This window comes from Psammomys obesus, unplaced genomic scaffold, assembly GCF_907164565.1.
Source record: "Psammomys obesus unplaced genomic scaffold, mPsaObe1.curated_primary_1811, whole genome shotgun sequence".
NCBI lineage: Eukaryota > Metazoa > Chordata > Mammalia > Rodentia > Muridae > Psammomys > Psammomys obesus.
Window position 1 is genome coordinate 2,059,348 of NW_026585895.1, and position 10,285 is coordinate 2,069,632.

The 10,285-nt window shown below is 42.2% G+C and overlaps 1 long non-coding RNA gene across 2 annotated transcripts in view; it reads right to left on the minus strand.

Moving 5' to 3' along the window:
• The window catches only part of LOC129671165 (uncharacterized), a 92,196-nt gene extending 81,911 nt beyond the window's left edge, over positions 1-10,285 (minus strand). For both annotated transcript variants that reach the window (XR_008719315.1, XR_008719314.1), the window contains exon 1: positions 10,210-10,285. This is a non-coding gene — a long non-coding RNA (uncharacterized LOC129671165). The remainder of the gene's footprint in view (positions 1-10,209) is intronic.

Below are 10,285 nucleotides of genomic sequence, written 5' to 3' on the forward strand. Positions count from 1 at the left end.
ATACTACAAAATACACCTGATATTGTAGCAGCTCCTTAGAATAATGACTGATGGCAATTCCATAGCAAGCACCAACACTGATCACAATTTGGGGTGTGAATTTTGGTGACTCAAAGAGGAGACTTTGACTAATTTTGTCATTCTTTTGTTAGACAAATTCCAGGCAGAGTATCTTCCTGTTTACAACAAGGGAGAATCGCCCTTCCCATTAACATCAGACAGTCTCATCAGCAGTGAGTTTCCTACGAGGCTGGGTAACTCCCAGATAGGCTGGGTAACTGCCAGAAGAATAAGTAAGCTAGTGTGTGATGAAGACATGTGAACGACACACTGGTGAAGCAAAGGCACCGCCCTGACTCCAGCCACCGGGAGAAGAGATAGCCCTCTGTTGTTGGTTATTAATATTCTTTTTTTTAATCTTTTAGTTAAACAGCAGTTATTCCTAAATCAGCTGTATGTCCAAATCACCACACAGAGACTAGGATTTATTTAATTCACCTATAGCACAATGCTGAGCAATAATTACTCCATCCTAAACCTCCAAGCCTGCATAGTTTCCTCCCATTCAGATTTCCCACATTACACTTGCTTTTAGTCATATCTTAGGTCCAGTTCATCTCTCCTCATGGTTCCAAGTCCTCTCCTGGTACTCTCTCATCTCCTACCCTTCCACTCGCTTCCTTCTCCTCCCCACCAGACCAGGATGTCCCTCCCTATTCTCTCCATTGCACAGCATTGGCTACTTGTTTTATTGGAAATACAGAGAACAAATGGTGGCCTGTTTACACAAACTTGAGACAGGTGATGCTTGGAATAAGTATCACAATGCAATGTCCCGATTGAAATCAGATAGTGGGGGAGAGAAATCAGCATTTGAATGAACAAGGGTAAATTGTTTACATTTCCTAAGAACATTATACCAGCATCCCTCTCTCCCCCTCTCTCTCTCTCTCTTTTGTTACAATTCCCAAGGCCACACTGAGTGAGTACTTGCCATCCACTTTCCATTCAACTGACTCCTTCAGAAACCAAGCCCCGAGTGTACTCTTCTCACAGTCAGCTCACCGCAGTGAGCCACAGGAAGGTCCATGCTGCACAACTGGAGGATAGCACTCTGAGCTCTTTGCTCAAGCAAATACCTCTTGACACAGCTAATGCCTAACATTGGATGTGTCAACTGCACGTTGCAATACAAAGGAAACCACTTTACAATCTTACAATAGGACATGTAAACCAAAGAAGGCCAACGGCCTTCCCTAGTTGCTTTTGGTAAGGATGTTTATCACAGCATCAGAAAGCAAGCTCTTAACTCAAACCCACATGTTCTCTTCCAAGACCTAATAGCACACAATAATAAGATTATATCGTCTTAAAGATATTAGGCCATATGGGGACTAGCACATGACTGGCTGGGTTAGCTCTAATTATACACCTGTTGACCATAATAAAAGGTAAAGACAAATCCCCAGAGAGCACATGAAGTCTTATGGAGAAAAGGTGCAGTCAAACAAGGGGATTGTCTGCTTCTGCATTTTCAGGGAGTTCAAAGGGTCAGGGCCAAAACACTTAAAAGGAGCTCATTAAGAGTCTCTGTCGACATGACTGGGTCCTCCGTTTTCCCAAGCACGCTGTGATCCTGGAATAACCTACCAGCACTGCTTAAACATACACCATAACCTTTGCTGGAGCTCAGCCACACCACTAAGGTTGGGCCCTCTGCTCTCGCTTCTCTCCTGATGCACAGGAGTGCTTATGCAGTTGTCAGGAAAGCCCTCTAGCCTACACATTTGGTACCCATGTCATTACTGCTTTCCAGGGTAGCTGCAAGCTTAACAGTGCCCATCCATTCTCACTGCCATTAGAGTTCCTGTCTTTTCAAGGGACTTGCAACTCTCACCAACTAGTGTATACCGGTCCCTCTCAGTTCTTTGCTTTCAATAACTGGTCACCTACCTCTTGTCAAAAGATGCCGAAGTTCCACTAACATGCTGAAAGTGACCCAGCTCACAGACCCCTGGAGTCTCAACTGCTTTCTCAGGCCTCTCCAATTATCAGCTTCCAAAAACAACTGTTTAAAAGGACTATGGTAGACCAGCTCTGTGTTCAGCAGTAACACCAACAAATAGAAAGGGCCCGATTCCATCTGTGATGGTCAGTTCCAGTTGTCAACTTGAAGCAGCCCAGACGCACGGGAGAAGAGAGCCCCAGTGAGGAGCTGGCTACATATGCGTTGGCCTGTGGGCTTGAGTAGGGCAGGTGGTCGTCATTGCTTTAGTTGACATGGCAACGCTCACTCTAAGTACGTGACTCGCCTTGTGGTTTTGGACCAAATAAAAGGATATGGAAGCCATGGAGGGCTTCCACTCTTGGTGGCAAGTTCGTCTACACTGCTGCTGTTGCTAATCCCTTGCTTCTTTAGATTCCGTTTAGATTCCGTGCTTATTGGTTTTATTTCAACTTGATGCGAGCTAAAGTCATTTGGGAAGAGGGAACATCACTTGAGAAAATAAACCCTACTAGATTGTCCTGAAGCATGCTGATGTTGCGCTTTCTTGGTGATTGATGTTGGTGGGCCCACCTCACTGTGGACATTACCACCCCTGGGTGGGTGTCCTTGGTCCTAAAAGCAGATTGATGAAGCCGTGAGACATAAGCCAGTAGGCCACACTGCTCTGTGATGGACTATGATGGGGATATGGAAGCTGAGATAGACCCTTTCCTCTCTAAGCTGCTTTTTACCCGAGTTCTGCTAGAAGCCCCGTTGAGATGGTCTACAGAGGCTCTGCCGAAACCCTCCAGGCCTTAAGTGCAGACTGAGACTGCTGAGGCACCCAGCCTCACGGGCCAAGTAACAACCGGGTTCTCAGTCTTTCGAGTGTGAGGGAGCCATGGTTGGAGTCGTCAAATCATTGGATATGCCAATTTAATAAATTCCCCTTTAATGGATTCACTCTATAAGTTCCACCTCTAAACTCTAGAAAACCTGGACTAGCATAATCTACTTAAAATGTTGACATTTTGTTTATCTTTCTTCACGCTTTTTATCAGTAAACAAAATTTGGCAGTTAAAGGAGTATTCCTGTTCAGCCCTGAGCATAGTCCTGCCACAATCAAGCATGGGTTCACCATTGTTGAAGGACTTGGTTAGGTAGGCTCTGTAACTGAGGCAGAGCCTGAAGAAACAAAACCTCCCTTTGATACTGATAAAAAAAAAAAAAATTTGCTCCCATAAGCCGTGATGGCAAAAACTAGACCAAGATACCTTTTAGGATATTACTGATAAGTTTAAAGAGAAGAAAAGGTCACATTAGTTCTTTTCTGATGTATATATTTTGTAGCTCACTAGCTTCTTCCCTTCCTGGCTCCATCACAGTTAGAGTCATTTAAATGGTCTGATTAATGCTAAGGGAGAAGGTAAAGTTTCTCCTTGCCATAGATGGTGCAATCTCCTGCATGCTCCAGTCTCTCCTCTGCAAGCAGAACAGTTAGGCAGCCATGTCTTCCAGACTGTCCTAGTGTAAACAGTCTCTGTCACCTTTAAGTAACCAAGTTTAGAGCAAAAATGGGGATTTGGGCATGTATGCATTTAAAATTAGAAATAATGGGGATGCAGTAGAAAAGTATATAAATGGGAAGTATCAACTAAGTGAATATTGAATAAACAGGACTTTTGATAGAGCTCTCAAGAATAAAACATTTAAAAATCAGTAATACATGCTTGTAGGCTTAGATTTTTTAAAACACCTACTTTATTTAATGTTCTTAAATGCCTTTACCTTCCTTCTAACCCCCTGACCTTACGTAGGAGATTAGTAGGGGAAGGGGCTGTAAACCTCTTTTACTTACTTCCTGCTGGTAAGGGTCGATGGGTTCTTTGGGGATATACCAATCTCAGTCATCAGGATACCAGCAGTCCAGCCAAACAGCAAAGCAGCAGCAGCAACACATGTCAGGAGAAGTGGAACGATTCAGGAAAAGCAGAAGGACTCCACCCAAACAGCACAAGTCCGAGAAAGCAGCCAAACTCAGCCAAAGCAGCATGAGTAGTTCTCTGGAGCATTTCTCTCTCTGCAAAGCTCAGCAAAGGAGCCAAACCATTGCAAAGCATAGCAACGCAAAAGCACTGTCTCGCTGTCTGTGGGCGTCTATTTATTTCTTCTCAGAGTCCACACAAGGATGGGACTCTTCTAGCTCCCCAAACCCTCACCCCTTAAATGATGTAGTCTTCAGCTGAGGGACATTACATGCCTTATCACAAGGCTGTTTTCTGAGGGGATGGGGGACATTCCTACAACCCAAGCTTGGGACCAAAACAAAACCCAGTGTTCACTTTCTTGCCCTGCTTCCCAGCATCTTGCTCCCTGCTCTGCTACCCAAGGTTGTGAGGTAAGGTAACCAGGCACCACTTAAGGGTTCCAGCAGCTTAATCCTGGGTGCTGGCTGAAGAGTAGGGTTTGTGTGGCTTTTCCCAGAACAAGATTTCACTGCAGCAGTCCTGGTACTGGATATAAAATCCAAGGCCAAGATTGACCCTCCTCTTTACTCTCCTTAACAGTATACATCTCCTTCCATCTTGCTTTAAAACAGAATGAAGATTTGACACATTTCTGTTGTGGGAGGATGCCAAGTGCCTCGCTCATGTCTTCAGCACCTCCTCTAAGGTGCTGTGCTAATGGCAGGTACTGGGTTTCCCAGAACACAGGCTCCTTAGCTACTGTAAAGGTAGTTCAGCACATGGACAGCAGCTCATCCCGATGTGTTCTGGGGCAGCTGTCAGGAACCTCACTATCATCATGCTCTCATTGAAGAGGATTCTAGTAGCCGTACGCTCTTTTAGTATGTGATCCTTTCCTGCATGATGTTCCACATATGCTAGAGAGGCTGTGCACTCTGCTGCTGCTGGGAGCAATGATATGTTCATTTGGCCTACAGTGTCTTTAAGTCCACTCTTTGTCAACTTAATTTTTTAGAGCAATTGGACTGTATTATCTATCCATTATTGAAAATGAAGTTTTGGAGTCTTCAACTATTTTTGTCTTGCTGTAAAGATTTTCATGCAGATTGGTCAAGACCTGTGAACTCTAATGTTTAAGACATATTTATTTATAAATATTGGATTTTTTTATTAACTCATATCAAAGACATTGGTGTTTTTGCATAGTTACTGATCTGAAGGCTATATTGTCTAATATACTCACAGGCAGCCTTGCTACAATTGTGTCATATGCAGCATAGTTTTTAATCGTGAAGAAATAGTGAAGAATAATGTTTGATTGGTTATTTTTAGTTTTAGGTACTGTACATCATTTGATTCAAGACTTTATTCTTTTGCATTTAAAGTAAAGATTGATTCATTTTTTCTTTTTTAATGATTGGTTTATAGAGACTTATCAACATTTTAACCTGTTTGTTTTATAATTCCTTTGTTTTTCCAAAGGAATTATTATTATTATTATTATTCCTATCTTCCCTTATGATTTGTTAAAACTTAAAATAGCATGTTTTGATTTCTTTGTTCTGATCTTTTGTGTGTATACTAGAAAGAATTTTCCCTTTAATTAATCATGATACTTAGATAAAATACACTTATAAAATTATTTTAAGCAAATAATTTAAATTCAGACACATGCAAAACTCTACATTTCTTCCTCCAACATCTTTTATCCTCTTGATGTTATACATTATAGCCTTTGTTTGTAAATTAGCACTGAAACTATGTTTTTAAATGCTTTTACTTTTAGCTTTTGTACTAAAGAGACAGGTAATTCATAGACTATTTGTCTTAATCTCACTGTGAATTAACTTTAACCAGAGAGCTTTATGTTTTCACATTTTGTGTTGTTTCATACAGAGAATCCCTTGATCTTTCCTCTTGAGATAAATCTAATAGCAATGGTTTCCATCCGTATTTGCTTATCTGGTCTGCAGTTCTGCCACTGGGAATTAGACAGGTATGTTCCTAGCCTCTGGGTTTCTAAAAGAGGGCAACAGTGGTTCCATTGATAGCAAAGATGTGCTGTAGCCACATATCAGGACATTTCAGGGTCCACAACTGGAACCAAGTATGGCAGGCCTGTTATCTGAGACATGCTGGCCATGGCTCTTCCTGGCTCACTTGCTTTTAGGTTTTAAAGAGCAGATTAAAATCAAAGTGGTGGTGCACACTTTTGATTTAGGCACTCAGGGAGGCAGAGGCAGGTGGATTGCTGTGAGTTCCATGCCAGCCTAGTCTAAAAAGCAAGGCTACACAGAGAAAAAAAAAAAAAAAAAAGTCAAACACTTCAGTAGCATCTACAAGGTGGGTAGAGCCACGTCTGCCCCTAGAGGGGGCCGGATGTAGTCTTCCAGCCTAACATCTGAAACTAATTCCGTCCTCCCAAAGCATCCCTTTCCCCCTGCACCTTGGCAATCCACCAATCTCTGCATTCACCACTGTTTCAATGGAGAGAAGCATCTCTGACTAAGGTTGAAAGCAACTTTTGCCTATCAGTGTAAGCATGGATATTTAGAAGGAAGTTTGCTGCATTGTCAACTTAGTTAAATATCAGTAGGAAATTCTTTACCGGGGCCTACGACGGCACCAACCCTGGACCGTCAGCTGGACTTGCAATACCAGGCGCGAGTAGAATACCCCTGAGGATTCCTTCCGGCCCTCCACACAAACCTACCCCCAAACGACATCCACACCACTGCCCTGAAGGCTCAGAAAACACTGTGGAAGACAGAAGAGGAAGTGCGCAAGAGTGAAGGAAAGCGTGGTGGGTTGCAAAATGCCAAACCCTCGACTCTACCACTGCAGCCATTAGCGCACAGCTGGGCCCGCCTCTTCACAGGACGCAGCCGGAAGTCAGGAAGGGAGAGCTGCCTTATCCTCCCTGCTGCTAGCTATTAGCCGACTGGCGGGCACCACTGCCTTCAGTTTTGTTCCCACTGCTGAGCCCACCAGACTCCAGCAGACAGCTCTAGGGGAATCTCTCTAACACACACACACACACACACACTAGATATGAACGGGAGAGATTTGTGGAGAGAATGGTATGGGGCCAGAGTGGTGAACATGTATTCCATACGTGTGACATTGTCTAAACACAATTTAAATATTAACAATAAAGAGCCCTTTAAATTTGGACCCTTATCAGTATTTTACAGCCTCCTACTTATATTCCAAAGATGCTAGAAAGACACTTTAGTTTGTAGAAAGGTACTAAGTTACACTTTCAAGAAGGGAGGTGTGTGTGTGTGTGTGTGTGTGTGTGTGGCATATGCACACACAGAAGCCAAAGGACTGCACAGTGGATTTCCAGTTCTATGGCTTCGTCTGGTTCCTCTGAGACCGAGCTGGGGGCCAGTGAGCACCTCCTACCTCTGCCCCCACTCAGCACACTGTTGCAGGGACACTCTCCCAGCTTTCACATTGGTGGTGATTCACGCTCAGATTCTCGCGGTGTGCGGGGAGCACTGTGGCCCCCTAGGCCACCTCTCCAGACTACAGACATTCTACCATCTTGCTGACATCACTCTCCCTACTTCTTGAAACACTTTAGATGTTTACAGTGACAAAATGCATTATCATGTATTCATTAATCAATATTAAGTATGTTACAGAGGTACTAGTGGAAACTAAGCATGTTAAAGCACAGTTGGTGTCCACAGGGATCCTATGACCTCAGCAGACAAACATACGGTATTAGCTATCGGTACACTGTAACAACCTAGACCATCTTAAACAGCAGGCCATACAAAGAACATACAGCCTTTCGTCTCTTTACAAGTGAACTGAGTATGTCTTGGACAGATAGGGTTTTAGAAATTATCTGATTTATACTGAAATTGTTTTACTAAATTTAATTTTAATGGCATTAAAATTTACCTTCTAAAAAAAAGCAGGACAAGATAGGTAAGTCTCAATAGAAGAGGAATAAGTACAGTTCTATTGTAAATAATTTACAACTTGTTCTTTGATTGTAAAAAAAAAATCACAAACAGGAATACTCTGAGTAAGAGGGTTTCAGAAAATAAGTATATGTGTTAGTAATCACTAGCATAAAATTCATTTTCAGACTCCTTTTAAAAATTAATTTGTCATTTTTATCGGCAAAAAAGGAAAGCAAAATATCTGACCAGGCAAGTAACTGTTTTCCGTGCTGTCTCTTTGTTATTATAAACGTAAGTGCTCCCTAGGAAAATAAAGCCCTGAGTCACAAACCTCAGGTGCTCACCATCGACTTCTTTAACAGTCAGTATTCAGATCAACAGTATTTACAAAGTAGTTCAAAATACATTGTATAAATACATGAAATCTTTAAAAATATATATATTGGTTAATAAATTATTCATGAAATGACATTTTTAAATTAAAAATAAATACTAAATGGCAAAAATGGGCAACAAGAAAATCCATGAAAGTACATTAATAATTAATTTTTCTCTGCTTAATGGATACAAACATTTTAGAGATTATCAAAGCTGGAAATTAAAGTCTCAAAATACCACTTACTACAAAATGCTGATTGGTGGAGATAAACTTGAGTATAACTTTTTAAGAGAGATTTTGTATAAGACAAAGATACATCGCTTGGGCTGGAAGACAGAAATATAAAATAGGAAGTGTTCTGAGACCCTATTTGGCCTTAGCTATAACTGTGCTTTTTCGTGCTGTAGTTTTGAAAGTTTATTTATTTATTTATTTTTAATGAAGTCATTGTTGAAGCTTAACAAGCTTAGAGGTTCCTGGGGCCACAATTATCCGGCTTGTTTTGAATCAGACTGTCTGCAGTTAGTCTAGTATTTTAATAAGATCTGCAAGGATTAGCACACACGTGAACACAGTAAACACATGAATTATGAAACCCACTGTCAACCTGAATAAGAGAAGAGCCAACTCATGAAAAAAAAATTAGGCTATCCCTACAAAATCATGTGATGTTATTTAGCAGTCTAACTGGTGTAGCTTCAAAGACCAGGAAATGCGGGGTCCAGCTAAGAAAGGCTCTGTCCACCTCATCACGTGAACAGAAATGCCAAGGTGTTCATTTGTTTCAGCTAGCGAAGAGGAGAAATTTGTCCCTACAGTACTCTGACAAATGTCACAGTAAAAACTGTGATTGTTAAGTGTAGCCGTCTCAGAAAGAAAACTTATTCCCTCCTCCCAGAAATTAGCTGTTAATGAATTTAAATTAATGGTATGTGATTTTTTTTCCCAAAATATTTCACATTTAGCATTGCAAACTGTTGTTGAGTTCTTGACTACTTTTCTGGCATTAAACTATAAAGATGTATTTAAGAATCTGAATCCAATAAAGATAAAAAAACATCAAAGAAATAATCTTCATTTTGACAGCGAGACAAATCCAAACCTCTCACAGTGAGGCAGTCTCCTCTGCCCTTGCCTTGGTGTGAGGGCCTAGTCCGGGGAGGAATCTATCGTGCTGTGAATCCTGATAAAGGGGTCTGTTATCCGATGCAGAGAAAAAGTGCTCATTATGGGGCCAAACACCACCACGGCCTCGTTTCCTGTTTTCCAACATGCTGTCAAAGGGGCGGGCCCCGAGTTATCTGTTCCAACTGTTAAGTACATGAAAAGAATCACTTCCCATAACATGAAAAAAATCCCTTGTCTCCACCCAACTTTTTCTGCAGCTCTTTGCATTTCCCATCATTACGATGTAATCTTTTTTCCGGGATCAGGGTCTTGGCCAGCTCAGAAGTCACTGCTTTGACAGCTTCTGGTCATGACGGCCACATCATTGCTCAGAATCTGAGTCTTCACTGCGTTTGCACCCAGGCCCTGGCACAGAGGTAGCTGCAGCCCTGCCGGCGCTTGGGCTCCAGGTAGAAGGCTCCAGCACAATGCCAGGAGACTCAGTGTCTGCAGTACTGTGCACCAAGTGATTTCAGGGTCCAACACACAGCAGAACTATCCCAAACAATGTCCGGTCGCATAATGAATGAACGGCATTACAGAAGTCTAAAAATACGGCGGCCAAAAACATAGTCCTCAAAACAACTCTAAAGCCCCAAATACCACCTGCCTGAACAGAAACATCGTCCAACTCTAAGTGAGGGCTGCTCGCGCTATTCTCTAGACTATTTCATTTATGTTTCTTAGGCCTCTTTCTCCCTTCTCCACCCAATCCCTTCCAACACCCCAATGCCGGTAAGAGAGAAAAATTAGTGGGGAGAGTGGTCGCAGTTCCCTTTAGCTAATACCTGCTGCTTACGATCATTGGGTTCCTGGGGCAAGTCCAGTCTTCATTGCGGGGGTATCTCCAGCGTCTCCTCCAAC